The sequence below is a fragment of the Bos indicus genome, chromosome 20, assembly GCF_029378745.1.
Source record: "Bos indicus isolate NIAB-ARS_2022 breed Sahiwal x Tharparkar chromosome 20, NIAB-ARS_B.indTharparkar_mat_pri_1.0, whole genome shotgun sequence".
Classification (NCBI taxonomy): Eukaryota; Metazoa; Chordata; class Mammalia; order Artiodactyla; family Bovidae; genus Bos; species Bos indicus.
In genome coordinates, this window is record NC_091779.1 from 53,142,159 (window position 1) to 53,160,003 (window position 17,845).

The following is a 17,845-nucleotide window of genomic DNA, read 5'->3' on the forward strand; positions in this document are numbered from 1 at the left end:
CCAAGGAAAGAAGCATTCATAGAAGCATAATTTGTAATATTGCAAACTTGGAAACAGCATCAATCTTCAATGACCGAAAGAAGGTTATGCTTTGTAAATAACACTGGCATTGTATTGAAAATATTTAATAAGTCCTTTTAATTAGAAAATTCTGGAATATTAAAATTTAAAAGATAAGATATATGATTCAATTTTCGAAGTGTCTCATGAGGTGTTCTTAGGGAAAACATTGATAATAGTAAGTTTAAGAGGTAGCCGAACTAAATTACTTTACTGAACCCCTGAAACTGCTGCTGCTACTGCTGCTAAGTCGCTTCAGTCGTGTCTGACTCTGTGTGACCCCATAGACGGCAGCCCACCGGGCTCTGCCGTCCCTGGGATTCTCCAGGCAAGAACACTGGAGTGGGTTGCCATTGCCTTCTCCATTGTGTGAAAGTGAAAAGTGAAAGTGAAGTCGCTCAGTCGCGTCCGACTGGTAGCGACCCCATGGACTGCAGCCTACCAGGCTCCTCCATCCATGGGATTTTCTAGGCAAGAGTACTGGAGTGGCTTGCCATTGCCTTCTCCGACCCTGAAACTAACATGATATAAATCAACTATACTTGAATTAAAAAAAAGAGCATATACCACTGTTATGTCTGAGATGGTCACAAATGTACATTAGCAAATTAAATACACTTCTGAAAAGATCAGAGATTGGTTAATGGTAAGTTCTAATTAACTGAACTTTAAATAACTCTTGTTTTTATAAATTGAGGTTATAGAATGTTTTTTAAGTGTGTGTCCCTTTTCTGGCATTGTAAACAGTATATGCTGTGTGGAATATAACATTTCCTTTATAGTTAAGAATCATACAATAATTCAGGTCACTGAAATGTCAGTTTCCATTCTATAACAGGAGAGAGGTAAATATAGATACATATTGGAGGTTGAACCAAGTGAGTGAACGTCATCCCCAGTACTCTTCATGAAAGCTATATTTTATCTGAAGAAAAAATTCTTAGGTAGAGCTTATTTGTGATTTGCCTTTTTCTGCTACAGAATTAAGTATAGAAATCAAATACAATGTATTTAATGAACACATTTGAGCATTTATATCTGGGGTTCAACTAACCTTTATTCAAAGCCTTTTATATGCCAGGGACTGTGCTAGACCTTTTTTTTTTTTTTTAATTTGTAAAACTCTTTAAGAATTGCAAAAGTTCCATGTAAATAAGGGTGGTCTCCAAAATTACAAGTCAGGTAGCATGTTGAGAGAGTAAAACAAGCTAGTTAAGCAACTGTATATTTACTATGAGTTGTAGATAGTTGGCTTAATCCTAGGTCTCCTATCTCCAATATAGACTTACTTCAATTACATCAAGCTGCATTTGCATATACGATGTACCAGATGGTCATTCCTAGCTAGCATTCGATTAGCAAACAGATATGCAAACACATAGTGATAAAGGAAGCAAGTTTATATATGTTAGTATGTGCCCAGTTTTAAGTACATTATATATATATATATATATATATATATATATAAAATATAGTGTTATATAACATTATACACATGTGTACATGTGTGCTCAGTCACTGAGTTGTGTCCAAATCTTTGTGACCCCATGGACTGTAGCCCACCAGGTTCCTCTGTCTCTGGGGATTTTCAGACAAGAATACTAGAGTGGGTTGTTACTTCCTCTTCCAGAAGATCTTCTGGATTCAGGGATGGAACCCATGTTTCCTGCATTGGCAGGCAGGTTGTTTTCCACTGAGCTACCAGCAAATCTTATGTTACATTATATAACGTATATAATATATCTTCTGAAGCGTAAAAGATAGGTAACATTATGGGATTTTTATTGAAGAAGAAACTAAGCATATATAACTGTATAGCTTCCCAAGTTTGGTTCCAGATGGTAGCTCAGTTGGGAAAGAATCCATCTGCAACGCAGGAGACCCTGGTTCAATTCCTGGGTCAGGAAGATCCTCTGGACAAGGGATAGGCTATCTACTCTAGTGTTCTTGGGCTTCCCTAGTGGGTCAGCTGGTAAAGAATCTGCCTGCAATGCAGGAGCAGAGAAGGCAATGGCAACCCACTCCAGTACTCTTGCCTGGAAAACCCCATGTGCGGAGGAGCCTGGTAGGCTGCAGTCCATGTGGTCTCAAAGAGTCGGACACGGCTGAGCGACTTCACTTTCACTTTTCACTTTCATGCATTGGAGAAGGAAATGGCAACCCACTCCGGTGTTCCTGCCTGAAGAATCCCAGGGACAGCGGAGCCTGGTGGGCTCCCGTCTATGGGGTCGCACAGAGTCGGAGACGAATGAAGCGACTTAGCAGCAGCAGCAGCAGCAATGCAGAAGACCTTGGTTCAGTCCCTGGGTTGGGAAGATCCCTTGGAGAAGGGAAAGGCTACCACTCCAGTATTCTGGTCTGGAGAATTCCATGGACTGTATAGTCCATGGGGTCGCAAAGAGTCGAACTCTACTGAGCGACTTTCACTTTCGCTTTCCTGTGTTCTTAACAACTATGCCATGTTACCTCTAACTGTAACACAATTTGTTAAATGCAATATTGACAAACTTTGAAACGTATTTTATGCCCTCAAAAAATGTAGAGTCTTGTCACACCTGTTGTAGCAAAGTGCTTATGCAGAAAAGGTGACCTTTGTTCCAACCCCTAGAGGATGGATAAAGTAGGGGCAAGGTGAAAGTGTTACTGTCTCAGTAGAGTCTGACTTTTTGTGACCCCATGAACTGTAGCCTGCCAGACTCCTCAGTTCATTGAATTCTCCAAACAAGAATACTGGAGTGGGTTGTCATTTCCTTCTCCAGGAGGTCTTCCTGACCCAGGGATCGAACCTGGGTCTCCCACATTGCAGGCAGATTTTTTACTATCTGAGCCACCAGGGAAGCAGGGAAAGAAAGAAATGAATGCTATCCTAGGGCTGAGGGAGAGAGAGAGTAGATATAGTGGTTCTGTCAACTAAATCAATGTATCATGATACAGCTCACAAAATAAGGACAACTTAAAAGTACTCCAGTTAGCCAAGCTTTCTTAAAATGCAAAATTCCAGGTACATTCTCAATATTTTACAGTTAAGATCCTTACCACCCTCATATAGAGGCTTTGCTTTTTCTAAGGATACCTGTTTACATTTTTGATGACCATATCATGCAGTTGATTTCTACTGAAATTATCACCAGTAGAAATATCTTAAGTCTTACTCACAAGTCAAAGAATTGTCTCCATGACCATATTTTTAAGAGACCCCTACATCTGGATCCATATTTGTATTTCTTCTTTGTTAGATTTGAGATAGCATTTAAGTTTTTCAAGACCAATTCTTGATCCAAATGCACTAGCTTCAGGTATAAAATTTCTATGGCTGATGACAGTGTTCAGACCATTGATAAAAGCCACTATCCTGTTTACAGGTAGAGTTCTGAGCTTACTACCAGATACTTTCCTCTCACACATTTCTAAATGTGTGAGAATGAGGCCTAGCCTGCTGCTACACCAAATAATTGTATTAAAATTCTTCATGTACATGGGGAAAAAATGGAAGCAGTGAGAGATTTTATTTTCTTGGACTCCAAAAACACTGTGGATGGTGACTGAAGCTATGAAATTAAATGACACTTTCTCTTTGGAAGAAAATCTATGACAAAGCTAGACAGCATATTGAAGAGGAGACATTGCTTTGCTGACAGAGGTCCATATAGTCAAAACTATGGTTTTTCCAGTATGTATGGATGTGAGAGTGGACCATAAAGAAGGCTGAACACTGAAGAATCAATACTTTCGAACTGTGCTGGAGAAGATTCTTGAGAGCCCCTTGGACAGCAAGGAGATCCAACCAGTCAATCCTAAAGGAAATCAGTCTGAATATTCATTGGAAGGACTGATGCTGAAGCTCCAATACTTTGTCTACCTGATGTGAAGAGCTGATTCATTGGACAAGATCCTGATGCTGGGCAAGATTGAGGGCAAGGGGAAAAAAGGGCGACAGAGGATGAGATGGTTGAATGGCATCACCAACTCAATGGACATGAGTTTGAGCAAGCTCCGGAGATTGTGAAGGACAGGGAAGCCTAGTGTGCTGCAGTCCATGTGGTCACAAAGAGTCAGAAATGACATAGCAACTGAACCATGACCACAACTAAATTCTCCATGTGGGCTTTAATGAAATCGTGAGAGATGATGACATATAGACAGACCATGTCATGTGGCTTTCCCCGAGTTCCTGCCTAACATGTCTGTCATAGAAAGCAGTAGGTTATTTTGAAATGACTTTTATGTGAATGTGATACAGACTCAGGTGACCTAACTGTTTTCTTGCCTTACTAGTCCATTCATCTCTTTAATAAGTAACCTTATAACTTGGCCAGGTTTCACATTGGTTCAGTAATTTCAAATTTGGAGACTCCATGTTCAATCTGCTTTTGCGAGTTGGGAAAATATTTTCTTATCTCTTGTCTTACTGCACTATTTTATTTTTACCAAATTGTCCAAGTTTACTGACATTATTTCAGCTATTTTAAAAAATCCTGGCATATTCTTTGTGTGACCCTTATGAAAAAAAGTAACTACTTCATGCTAGGGTCCACTAGTTAGTATATTTTCACTTATCTTTGAACCCAGTGTCCTTATTCTATCACTTATATAGCAACAAGTATCTATTTTATGGAACTCAGATGTACATACTATAGAAACTAAGGTGTTTTACTGTTCCCTTTATCAGTTTTTAACACTGCCCATGAGATCAAATCAGTGTTAAAAACTGACAAAGGGAAAAGTAAAACACCTTAGTTTCTATAGTATATATGTCTGAGTTCCATAAAATAGATACTTGTTGCTATATAAGTGATAGAATAAGGACACTGGGTTCAAAGATAAGTGAAAATATACTAACTAGTGGACCCTAGCTTGAAGTAGTTACTTTTCTTCATAAGGGTTTTAACACTGCCCATGAGATCAAATTGGAGAAGGCAATGGCACCCCACTCCAGTACTCTTGCTTGGAAAATCCCATGGACGGAGGAGCTTGGTAGGCTGTGGTCCATGGGGTCGCTAAGAGTGAGACATGACTGAATGACTTCACTTTCACTTTTCACTCTCATGCATTGGAGAAGGAAATGGCAACCCACTCCAGTGTTCTTGCCTGGAGAATCCCAGGGACGGGGAAGCCTGATGGGCTGCCATCATGGGGTCGCACAGAGTCAGACAGGACTGAAGGGACTTAGCAGCAGCAGCAGCATGGGATCAAATCACGTTCATTATTTTGATAGTTACATGCACTGAAGAAAACTTTAAAAAGGTGTTTTTATTAATTTAAATATTATTTTGAGTAAGGAAGGCACTACTTTTTTAAAATTAATTACACATATAGTTAACTTTGAAATATTGTTGATCTCTTTTTAATTTTTTTGCATCAGTATTTCCCCAGTGCTTTGCAATTTATAATCTGAATGAATAAAGGTTAACTTTATTAGGTCATCTTAAAGTATATTTGTAGAGGTACTATTTTTTATCAATGTAAATTTTCTTTATTCTTTAAAAAAATAGGTAATGCACTATTAGTCACCTAAGCACATAAAATAAATAGCTGCAAAGGAAATCCTGTATTGCTTCATGTTTTACCAGCTGTTTTTCTTTACACAGAAATCTGATCACTTTCTCGTTATTATTGTAATTTCAATAATCATTTCAATTAAAATTCAATCATAGCACCATGTTTGTGTAGTTAATTGTCCTAAGCACTGAATTATAGCAAGGGATATTTATGCATTTCATTTACATTCCTTCTTTATTTATGTTTGAAAACTTCGCAGAGCCTCCTGAATTTCCAGGGTAAAACTAAACATGATATGGCATCTAAGGAGACAGTTTCCTGAGTCTGACTGTCTGAGAACCACCACAGTTTAGCATTACAATTTTATCTTTTGAGTTCTCTAGTCTGACTAGCATCAATCTCATGTTAGATGCTTCCCTGTCACTAGTGAAAGTGATTCTTATAACTCTCCCAAGGTAACATAAGTGGGGACGTGGGATCAGAAACGTCCATGCTTTCGGTTTCAGAGATTAACTCTGTAATAAATTCTGCTGACTGATGCATTGTCCAATTTCTTGAAGTTATCTTTGACATAAGGAGGAAATAAGCACCTGCCTACCACCTGGCTTTCCCCAAGCAGCATGTTCCACACAAGTTCATGTACTTTCTGCTTTTTAACCTGAAAACAAAAGAGAAGCACTAAGTGGCTGATGGGCTGGCTTTTCTAGGGCTAGAGAAAGTCAGTGCGAATTCAGAATAGCAAACTTCAGAAGCCATTTCAATCCCTTGTACGTTTCATCATTGGGTTTGTGGAGAGTCTGACTGAAGCCTTTAATCTGAGTGCTGTCTCATGGATATAAATCCTCCCTCAGGGAATGGGTTCTTTTCCTGGAAATATTTTGTATTTTTTGGTGAAGCTCACAGATCCTTCTCCATGTTTTCCCATTCAGGACCAAGTACCTGTTGGCTTCCATTATGACTGCTTACTCATTGTGCTCCTTATGATCTTATCCAGGGAAAACCACCAAGGAAGGCTAACAAAAACACATCAGTTTCAAGTGTGTCCCTAGGATGCTCAGTGCTGGTGTCTTAGGAAAAGCTTTTGTAGCAAACTGATAAACATTCTATTGTATTCAACTGAAGGTAGCTAAAGGCTTCCCAGATGGCTCAATGATAAAAAATCTTCAATGCAGAAGCTTCAGGAAATACAGGTTCAATCTCTGGGTCAGGAAGATCTCCTGGAGGAAGAAATTGCAACCTGCTCCAGTATTCTTGTCTGAAAAATCACATGGACAGAGGAGCCTGGCGAGCTACAGTCCATGGGGTTGTAAAGAGTTGGATATGACCAAGCACAGATGCAGCCAAATAAAAGAGTTAGGCTTCCCTAGAGAATGTCACATGGAATTTTTAAATTAAACTACATGACCCCACACAGACCAAAAGTTCATCTTTCTATCCTCTTTATCTTTCATAACTATTCCTTTCTTTGTCCTCCCAGGCCTTCATCAACACAGGAAGATTTGAAGTGGATCCTTTTCAATAACCACAAATGAATACAATTTTATGTCTATGCCAGGGAAATCTAATTTAAATCAGAAACTGCATGAGAGAGAATATATAAAACATAATACAACTTTGGCTCATTATTTCTGATGCTATTGTTTCCCTACAACTTTTCCCTGAGAGTTTAGATTTTTGGAGTTTTTCAAATTCTAATTGACTCCTAACATCTTCCTTAGGCTCAACAATGCACTTAAATGTGCAATTTTTTCACAATTAGAGATAATCCAATCCAAGTGCTGCTTTCATGGTTTCTGTTGGTTTGTTTAATTGTACCCAAGCCCCAAAACAAATTAAATCCCTCCACATTCCACATCAGTCAAGCCAAATAAAGGTAGTCAAATATAACACTAGTTGATTCAAAACATCCTCTCTTCAAATTGCACACATTTTCTGACTTCCCTAGTGGTCCAATGGTTTGGACTCTGTGTCTCCACTGCAGGGGGCTCAGGTTCCATTCCTGGTCTGGGAACTAAGATCCCACATGCTGCATAGGGGTGCCAAAATGTAATAAATAAATAATAAAATAAAATTGCACAGATTTTATTTAATCTTTGCAGAGATCCTCTAAAGTGAGCATTTTTCTCCAGATTTTAAAGAGAAAGTGCTGTAGTCTCAGAGAATTGAAACAGCTTAGACAGATTCTGACATACCTAACAGTCTGAGACAGAATTTGAATCCACGTTTTCAGGCCTGTAGAGGGCCTGTTCCCTCTAACACATATCTGGCTTGGGAGCATTTATAGTATCAGCTAACCAGAGCAAGTAATGCTGTTCTCTTTGTGGCTGGAATGACTGAGGGTCTTGTGTAATTCTGAATGAATGAATCTGCCAAATGATCCCTCCATTTAGATAAACTCCTACACTTATTTACTACACGGCTTTAAATGGGGCTGCTTGATGTTCTTAATGAGTGAGTGTGGGTGACTTTGTGTTGGAAGAAAGGGCTGAAATAATTTCCCATCAGGCCTGAAATCCTTGTTATCAAAAGCTATGTACATTACAAATCATTTACATTTATTCTGGAGTAATGGGAGGTGAGAAGTTGTGTGTGTGTGTGTGTGTGTGTGTGTGTGTTTCCTGGTACAAGCAAGGAGAGTAGGAAAGGGATTGTGGTTCCTATACGTCTTCACAAATATACTGCTGACCTCCAAGGGAAAGCTCTCACTCATATAAACCCTCCACGCCTTGGGTAGTTTGGGGTAAGGCGTTAAAGGGCATCACTCAAGCTCAATTTCACGGCTACCACCGGACTAGGGATCACCGATGAATGAGCCAGCAGTTGAATGTTTAGCAAGCTGTGACGACTTTGCACGGAAATAGGAGAATTTATTACCAGCCTGCCACGTCCGTGCCTGCCCTGCCCGCTTTTCCTCTCGTTCCCTCCCAATGTCTACTCCCACTCCATCTGACAGTCAAACCCCTTCTGGTCCCGCACTTCCCCTCCCCCGCGGAGAACTGAGGGTCTAAACTGTCACGGAGTCCTGGCCGTCATTTTTCAAGAGCAGTGGAACTGAAGCTGATGCCGCCGGTCCAGGATATTTTTTTTAAATATATATATATATATATATATTAACTATTTCATGAATGCGCTGCTTTCCGCACGACCTTGCTACGAGGGGGCTGAAGGGTGTCCGATCTGCATACTTTGGGGGCTGTGGAATTTCTGCAGCCCCCAAAGTATGCACGATGGGAGGGAAAAAAATAAAAAAAGAGGCAGAGGGAAAAGCAGCGGTCGCGAGAGCCTGGGAGGAGAGGAAGGAGGAGAGACTGGGAAGCCGAGCATCAGGCGGACAGGCTGTGCCAGCCAATCAGAGGCGCGCTCGGAAGCTGCAGCCGCGGAGCCGCGGAGCCTGGCTCGCAGGAGCGCGGAGCCAGCCCGGGCTCTCCGAGGACCAGCGCAGCGAGCGCGAGCACCGGCAAAGTCCCCTCTATGATGCTCGTAAATTAAGTTCCTTTCCACCACTTAGGGCAAAGTCAGCCAAGGTAAGGCTTCCGTGAATGACACTTTACCATGGAGTGGCATTAAGATTTTTGTGCAGTGGGGCTGAGTCCATACAATATTTGGTGAAATCTTCCTCTCCGGGTTGCTTTCACAGGATCTGCCGCGAATGGGAAAGTTGGAGATGATGCTTCCTGAGCCTTAGCGCTAGTATACATTTGAAAAAAACATTTTTTTTTTTTTTTTGCCCCTTAACCAGGAGCGTTGCTATAAAGCATATCTATGGGATGTGAGCGTGATAACCCAGCTGGGTCTGTGTTTATGTTTATCTGTGGATGATGTGCTGTTATCTGTCTTGCCCCTGAAGAAGTTGGAAGGATACTTCGCAGGGCTCATTTGAATCGTGATGATATTAGAATAAGCTGTCATTTATGTCTGTCTGTAAAAGTGAGGGAAAGCGTTGTCAGAACGGAAACAGGGACGTTGAAATTGAAATTTCCATAGTGCTTCTTAATTATTGCCTTTCCAGTATCCTCTAAAATTACACAGTATCTACACTGAAGCTGCAGCAGGGCAAAGCTCATTTTCTCTTTTCTCTCTTTTATTTTCCCCCCTCGCGTCCCGCCCCCCCCCCCCCCACCACCCCATGAAATGCTTCCATAAATGTTTATTAAAGCTTAAGATGAAACTTTTTTCTTTTAAAGGGCACTATAAATGATGCATGAAAAGGAATTAGGTAGGCTCCTGTGCTCAGCAAAACACTTTATTTAGTACATGCCCTTTTGTTTGTTAACTCTGATTCATTTCTTAACTTCCTGAGCCTGACTTGTTTGAGTTTGGAAATAACAATTATTTCGTGTTAACGTTCATGTCTTAAAAAGCAGGTAAAATTATGCCCTATGCACGTTTGCATGTGAGTGTGTGTGTGTGGTGCGTGCAGATGTGGGACTAGGAAAATCAGTCATGTAACAGGTGAAAGATAAAATTGTATTGGCTAATTATTAAAGTATTTCCTTATATCCATGCCTGCTGTATTTAAAGAACTTCAGATTAATCAAGAGTACATCTCCTTGCTATTTGCCTGCTAAAAATGTAGAAATACTAAAGTGAAAATCTTAGCTAAAATTATTCTGGTTTTTGGTTTGCTCAGGTGATGGCATCACTGCTTCGAGCTGAGAGAGACAGATCACAGAAAGATTTTATTATGCAGCCAAAAAAAAAAAAAAAATCCTACAGGCTCTGACTGTGTTTTGGAACCTTTATTTTCCACTCTGGGATCACCCACAGATTTTTCAAAGCAGGGGGCTTTCCTTATGCAGTAATTATCTGCCTCTGTTTCAGTGGACTTATCAGAGAAAATACATAATTCTGAATCAAGAGTTAGAGGTCCAGACTAGATCTTGTATGTACCTTGTTGAGAGGAGAGAGGCAGGATGTGATGTTGGAAGAGAATTAGTTCTATAGTCTAATGCTCTGTTTCAGGAACCAATCATCACTGGTTTCTTTCAAGCCTTCTGTTATAGGTTAAATTTCAGACTTCCTGAAGATAAATTAACCTAGTACAGCTCAACCCATTTCTTCAGTTAATAAGGCATTCATTTAATGGACCTTGTTAGAGGAATATGCCATAAAACATAGTGATGATGCTTTTTCACAGAGGTAGCTAACTTAAAGGGGAGGAAAACATAAAATGATACCAATGGCCAAGTTTGATTTTCTATGTTGACAATGATGGGAGGTAGAAAAATGAGGATTTGTTATTTTAGATGCAACAAAAATGCCCACTTAAAGATAACCCAGTAGCAAAGGGAATATAATTGTAGAGTAAAAGTAGCTAACAGGAAACTCTATTCAGGGAATGTTAAAAGTAATTAGCTACAACAACTGTAAGCATGATTGATAGCCACCAGTGCTTGATCAAAATCTATACATAAAACATATTGAAAATTATTATTCCTTCTGATGTGCTATTTGTTTGGATGGATAAATTGGAAGCATGAGAATGAATGAATCACTTGGTTCAAGTTTATAAATTCTTTATGTGACGGGTGTTATATATAGTAAATATAAAATACTGTTCATTTGGCTTTTACAAACATCATTCTTATGCTTTTGTTCATTTTATGGTCTGTAAAATATAAGCCACGTGTTCACAAGTTTGTGTGCCCCACTTGTCCTGTATTTGACTTGATGATTAGAAGACTGCAGTATACCTATTTTGCAACCTGATATAACTGTCCTTTAGAATCTAAACATGCATGTACACTTCAGCAGAACTAGGAGAGCACATTGAACTTACTGACCTGGAAAAATTTACTAATCTCAAGTGCATGTATCTGATGCAGTGTAGTTGAGTAAAAAGTGAGAGAAAGAAATTGAGAGATTTAAGATAGAGCATGTGTAAAGTGTCCTTTCTCTTAAAAAAAAAATAAGTAGAGGACTTTTGACTCCTTGGTTTGCTTAATTATGTGCCTTTCTTGTAGTTGTATTACACATGTCTATGAGAGCTTCTTAACCCTGGTGCTATTGATATTTGAGCCTATGCAATTTTAACATGGAAGAGTTTTCTTGTGTATTGTAGAATGCCTAGTAGTATCTCTGTTTTCTAGCCACTAGATGCCAGTAGCAGCACCCCCAGATTGTTTGCCAGTAGCAGCACCCCCAAACTGTGGCAACCAAAAATATCTCAAGAAGTTGCCCTGGAGTAGGGGGCAAAACTGCACTCCTCTTGCATTGGAATTGTCCATGTATAGTTCAGTTTATGTGTTCTACAATGATCCTTCTCTTGCTCTGAACAGATTTCAGCTTGTAGGTGTTTTGTTGGGTCCCTAACAGAAAACTGTGGAAGAGCTTATCAGTATTATTATCTATTTTCTTTTTTTTTTTTTTTTTTTTTACTCTTCTTTTTTTTTTTTTTTTTATTTTTTTTATTTTTTTATTTTATTTTATTTTTAAACTTTACATAATTGTATTAGTTTTGACAAATATCAAAATGAATCCACCACAGGTATACATGTGTTCCCCATCCTGAACCCTCTGTGAACTGAGTATCTAGGTTGTATTCTCTGTCATATGCTAACATTTGTGGGAATAGGAAGAAATAAAAGCTGAGAAAAGGAAGTAGATATTGAGTTTAAAGACACATTTCATTAAAATTCGCTTCTTTTAGATGAGTATTTTGAATACCTGTATGCTGGGCTGTCAGGAGGGGGTTTTTACCCTAGGAAGTCCATGTGCTTCGAGTTAGTTTATAATGCTCAAAGATCTGGAAGTAAAAGGAAAGCATTTTGGTTTGAAGAACATAGTTCTTCACTGGTGGTGGTATACATTTAACATGATGGAAAGAAGTACCAGGCATGATGATCTGAAGACATGGCAAAGATTAGATCCTGGCATGGATTACTCATGTCACATGTCCCCTGCATAGAGGCCATTTTTCCTCATCTGCAAAAGGGGATATGAATAGGCATGGAAACTAAATAATACAAAGTATCAAAATGGGTTGTAATTTATGAAGGTGTGCATCAATGTTGGTAAATTATCATCCTTTCAATTTCTTCTGTGATGTTATTTGTTGAGCACTGACTCAGCACACTAAATCTTCCAGCTATTCCAGAGTAGTTAAAATCATCTGTACAAAATGGTGGTATTAGCTCTTAGAATTTTTTTTTCATGGATGAAATAGAACATCTCCATTTTGAAATATGTGACTTATATTATGGATAAACCTCAATTTCCTCTCTTACATATAGGGCTTCCCTGGTGGCTCACATGGTAAAGAATCTGCTTACAGTGCAGGAGACTGGGTTTGTTCCATGGGTGGGGAAGAACTCCTGGAGAAAGGAATGGCAACCTACTCTAGTAATCTTGCCTGGAGAATTCCATGGACAAAGAACCCTGGTGGGCTACAGACCATGGGTTTTCAAAGAGTTGGACAAGCACTTCTGGCTTCCCTAAATAATCCACATTTATAATTTGTTTAAAAATACAGAAATATAAAAACATAGAATACACCTTGAAATCCACTCTTCAATGATACTGTTATTACCAGTTTGAAATATATTTTAAGTGATTTTTAAATGAATAGATTAACATAATGTCTATATGTAATTAAGAAATTAATACAGATTTAAAGTTGAGGGTAGTTGTATAGAGATGCAGACACTCGTATAAGCATATGTACAAAAATATATGTTTAGATACAATAAACACAGTTTATATAATACCCAACTAATTTTATAGCCTGTCTCTTGCATGTGAGTATATAGAGAATTCATAAGTATTTAACAAGAGTACCATTGTGTACAGACCTCATGTTTAAATCTAGTTCAATGTTAGGCATACACATGGGTGGACAGCTTTCTTGTCTCATTAGGTTGGGAGAATTTCAGACTGGTTGATATTCCTGCCATATTGATTTTTATTCATTGTAACTATTGCATATTATGGCATAGATGCAGTATCATTCATTTCAGCAATGAGTTAATAACTATTTTTAAGAGAAGAATAAAGAGAGAGCCAACACAAATTAAATAACTTGGTATTGCTATCCTGCTGTTAGTGAGTTTTTGACTTTTATGTTCAGTACATCTTCTAAGAACAGATTTCAGGGGAATTAAGTGGACAGCGGGGAAATGTTGGAGCAGGAATTAATAGAAGAGGAACATTTGGCCTTTTGTACTGTCACACGCCCAGGTGTCACTTCTATAGATATCAGAAAATATTCTGATATATAAACTTCTACACTGCTAGACTACATCAATTTAAGAAACTTGTTTGTAATCTGAGAATAAAATGAACAAAACTTGATCCCTAAAAGTACTTCACTGAAATGTTTGAAAAAGAAAATATTTCACTTATCTGAGCTCCCCAGGACTGTATTATTTAATATTTTATTTGTACTGCATGGAATATGATAGATGAATTGCTATTAAAATGAATTTGGCTTTGCAAATGCCTCCCCTGAAAAGAGGAATTCAACTGTGATTCCCATTCATTTTATGTATAGCTGATCATAAGTATCTTCAGATAGATATTTATTGTCATATTTTGGCCTTTAGGATTAATATATGACTTGTATGTGATTATGTACAATCCCAGGTGACTGGAAATTTCACTTGATCTAATTATTTCAGTCTACCTGATGCCAACAGTATTTTAAATAAAAATATCTAGATGGTACTAGTGATAAATGTAGGAGATGGAAGAGATGCAGATTCAATTCCTTGGTCAGAAAGATCCTCTAGAGCAGGAAATGGCAACCCACTTAAGTATTCATGCCTGAAAATCCCATGGACAGAGGAGCCTAGCAGGTTATGGTCCATAGGGTCACAAAGAGTCAGACACGGTGGAAACAAATTAGTACATGAAGATTAAACTCACAGTTATCCATGGGATTTAAAAGAAGACAGGATGCCATTTTAACCTATTGAATCATCATATTACAAAAATTTTTGAACCCAGGGCTGGCAAGCACATGATAAAAATTCTTATTTATAGTTATTCCTAGTGTAAGTGAAGATTATACAACGGTCTTGAAAACAATTTGCAATCCTTTGACAGTAAAAGGAAAATGCAGATTCTCTTGCATGCACCTTCTGGAAGCAAATGAACCAAATGAACCAAACTATCCCCAAATGAAAAAATCCGTCAAGAGGTTAAAAGTAATTTAAGAATGTGAATACATCTAAATAATGATTTGTTTATGGAAACCCACGTAATATTAAACTAGATACAAAATTTTATGTGCATCCTGATTTTTAAAGGGATTTCAAAAAAATCCATTTAGTTGGATGCTGTATTAAGACAGTAATGTATATCCCTTGGACTTTTCTGTATTGTTTATATTATCTATATTTTAAAAATTATATGTAATTAGTGCCTTCCAGCTGCAATGCACAATATAATTTGAACAAACCATGGAAATATAAACAAAAGCTATTTTGGTTACATGCAGTTGTGTTGTTTTTTTTTGTAGAATCTGTTTTTATTGGCTGAGTGAAACAATTTAACTTAACCATAGTTGAGAAAGCTTTGTGGTACTGATTGAAAATTAAACCATTTCTGAATGTCTGTTTAATAGGGATTTTCAATTCTGATGACTGGAATACTGTATTTTAAAGGTTTATCATATCTTTAAAGCAAAAAAAAAACAGCTCAAATTCAATTCCATTTTTACTATATTAAATTTATTTGTGGAGATTATATTCTATTTGAGAAGAGAGATGGTAAACAAGGGAACTTATATTTTATATTACTTCTGGAACATGATTATTGTTAAGGGGAAAGAGGGAAGTGGAATGAGGAATGAAATTTTTGAAGAGATGAGTGAGTGGTTGTTTGATATTTTAGCTGTAATGGCTAAGAATCCCTTCCTTACTGAGAAGGTGACTTTGAATAAAGCCTTGGAAGAAGTAATCGTTGTTTAGTCACTACGTCATGTCTGACTCTTTGCGACCCCAAGGACTGCAGCACACCAGGCTTCCCTGTCCTTCACTGTCTCCCACAGTTTGCTCAAACTTGTGTTCATTGAGTCAGTGATGCCATCCAACCATCTCATCTTCTGTCACCCCCTTCAATTCCTGCCCTCAATCTTTCCCAGCATCAGGATCTTTTCCAGTGAGTCAGCTCTTTGCATCAGGTGGTCAAAGGATTGGAGCTTCAGCTTCAGCCTCAGTCCTTCCAATTCAGGGTTGACTTCCTTTAGGATTGACTGGTTTGATAAGGGACTCTCAAGAGTCTTCTCCAGTAGTACAATTCTGAAAGCATCAATTTTTTGGGCCTCAGCTTTTTTTATGGTCCAACTCTCATATGGATATGAACAAACAATATTCCAGAGAGGGTGAGAAGCAAAAAACAGAAGTCCTGGGACAGGAACCTGCCTGACCCATTGACAGAATAGCAAGAAGGCCAGCATAACAGAAGCGAAGTCACAGAAATGGAGCAGAGGAGGAGATACTGGTCAGAGAGATGGGAAACCAGAATTTCTACATAAATCATATGGGTTGGTATAAGTTCCTCAGGTTTTTCCTGGGAGATTTGGCTGGCATTAAATATCCCTGATCAGAAAAGTAACATGATCTGATGAGTTTATTACATTGTTTGGCAAATAAGGATTAAAAGTGAGGGTGGGATTAAGGTTACTCATCAGCTGCATTTCAGGAAGACATGCTGCTGTATTGGAGTCAGGCTACAGGGGAGCACGATAGAAGTAGGGCAGTTGTGGGGCTATTTCAGTCATTGGAAGAGAGAAGATGATGACTTGCAGCAGAGTGGTAACAGTAGAGGTCAAGAGGAGAGGAGAGGTTGGATTCCAGATTTACCTTGAAATTGAAACTGATGGGACTTGATATTATATAAGATGTGGAGGTGGACAGTGAGGATAAATTTGATTTGCTATATCCTGAGCTATAAGGAGGCTGGAGTTGTCTCTTAAGAAGGAAAAGAATGGGCGGAACAGATTTGTGTGGAGGAAGGAGGACAGACAGCAGATAGGAAGAGCTGAGTTTTATACATTTTTAGGTTGAAATGCACAAGTGGATATGTCCTGGAGTCAGTTGAATACACTGGTGTGGAGTTCAGAGAAGATCTATCTCCTCAGGTAGGAAACCAAGAGTTGTGAGTACACTGACAGCGTTTAAAGTGGAGAGACTAAAGGTGGATGAAAAGATGAAAAACACAGACCAGGAGGTGGAGCAGCCCCACACCGATAGGTTGGAGAAATGAAGAAAACCCAGCACAAGTATTTGAGGACCAGTAGCTGGAGATGAAGGAAGAGAGTCCCATGTGTAAAGGGTCTTGAAATCCAGAAGATGTACTTCAAGGAAGAGACTGTTTTGGAAAACATTTTAAATTATTGAAATATAAACTTCCAGGCACATATAGGCACAAATCTAACTTTTTCATTTGGATAGTTTTATTTTAGAAATAAAGAATTCATTTCCTTAATGAAAACAAAATGTTTTTCTTTGAAAGTCCTTATTAATTATAGCAGTTTACTTTTTTCAGTTATCTATTTATAGGCGTCATTTTAGGTTCAATGTGAACCTGATGTTAGAAACAACTGGAGAAAGTTTCTTGGTGTCACAAAAGCAAATATTGACACAAATTTATTGGTTTAATTATCTGTGGATTTTATTCATCAATATAGTCCTTCTAATATTTTCATTAGAAAATATTTCATTACTTAATTTTGGGCTTCCCTGTGGCTTAGCTGGTAAAGAGTCCGCCTGCAATGTGGGAGACCTAGGTTAATCCCTGGGTTGGGAAGTTCCCCTGGAGAAGGGAACACCTACTTACTCCAGTATTCTGGCCTGGGGAATTCCATGGACTGTGTCATCCATGGGGTCGCAAAGAGTCGGACATAACTGAGCAACTTTCACTTTACTTAATTTTGATATTAGAGTTGCGTTCTTTCAGGACCTGATAAATTTGCAACATAAAATGTATCTCACCTAATGATAACTAGAAATGTTACTTCTTGAAAACTCAAATTATTCTAAATTGAGATACAAAAGAATAGATATGAAGGGTTTCCTGTGGCTGATATTCCAATTAAGAAACTGTGTTTTTACTTTGCCATCTTACTAGTAATATATGTCCAGCTTTTGAAGTGTGGGAGAAATATATTAAGAGCTAAGGTATAAATCTTTGGTTTCAGCTGCAGGTATGAGGTGACTATAATGTTGTGAAACTGATCTTTAAGCAAAAATGCAAGATGACTATATTAGTGATTATATCAATGATGATGACGCCAATTAAAGCATTCTTTCACATAGCTATTCCAACAAACACACACAAACACAAC

At 38.3% G+C, this 17,845-nt stretch overlaps 1 protein-coding gene across 7 annotated transcripts in view; it reads left to right on the plus strand.

Annotated features, from left to right (window-relative positions):
- The window catches only part of CDH18 (cadherin 18), a 1,273,978-nt gene that overhangs the window by 666,814 nt on the left and 589,319 nt on the right, over nt 1–17,845 (plus strand). For 3 of the 7 annotated variants that reach the window (XM_070774817.1, XM_070774818.1, XM_070774819.1), the window contains exon 1: nt 8,904–9,083. The exons of 2 other annotated variants lie outside the window; for them this stretch is intronic. The gene's annotated coding sequence lies outside the window, so the exon portion shown is untranslated. Of the gene's footprint in view, nt 1–8,902; nt 9,084–17,845 lie in introns of those variants that run through there. 2 more of the 7 variants (XM_070774813.1, XM_070774816.1) reach the window with 1 other exon arrangement.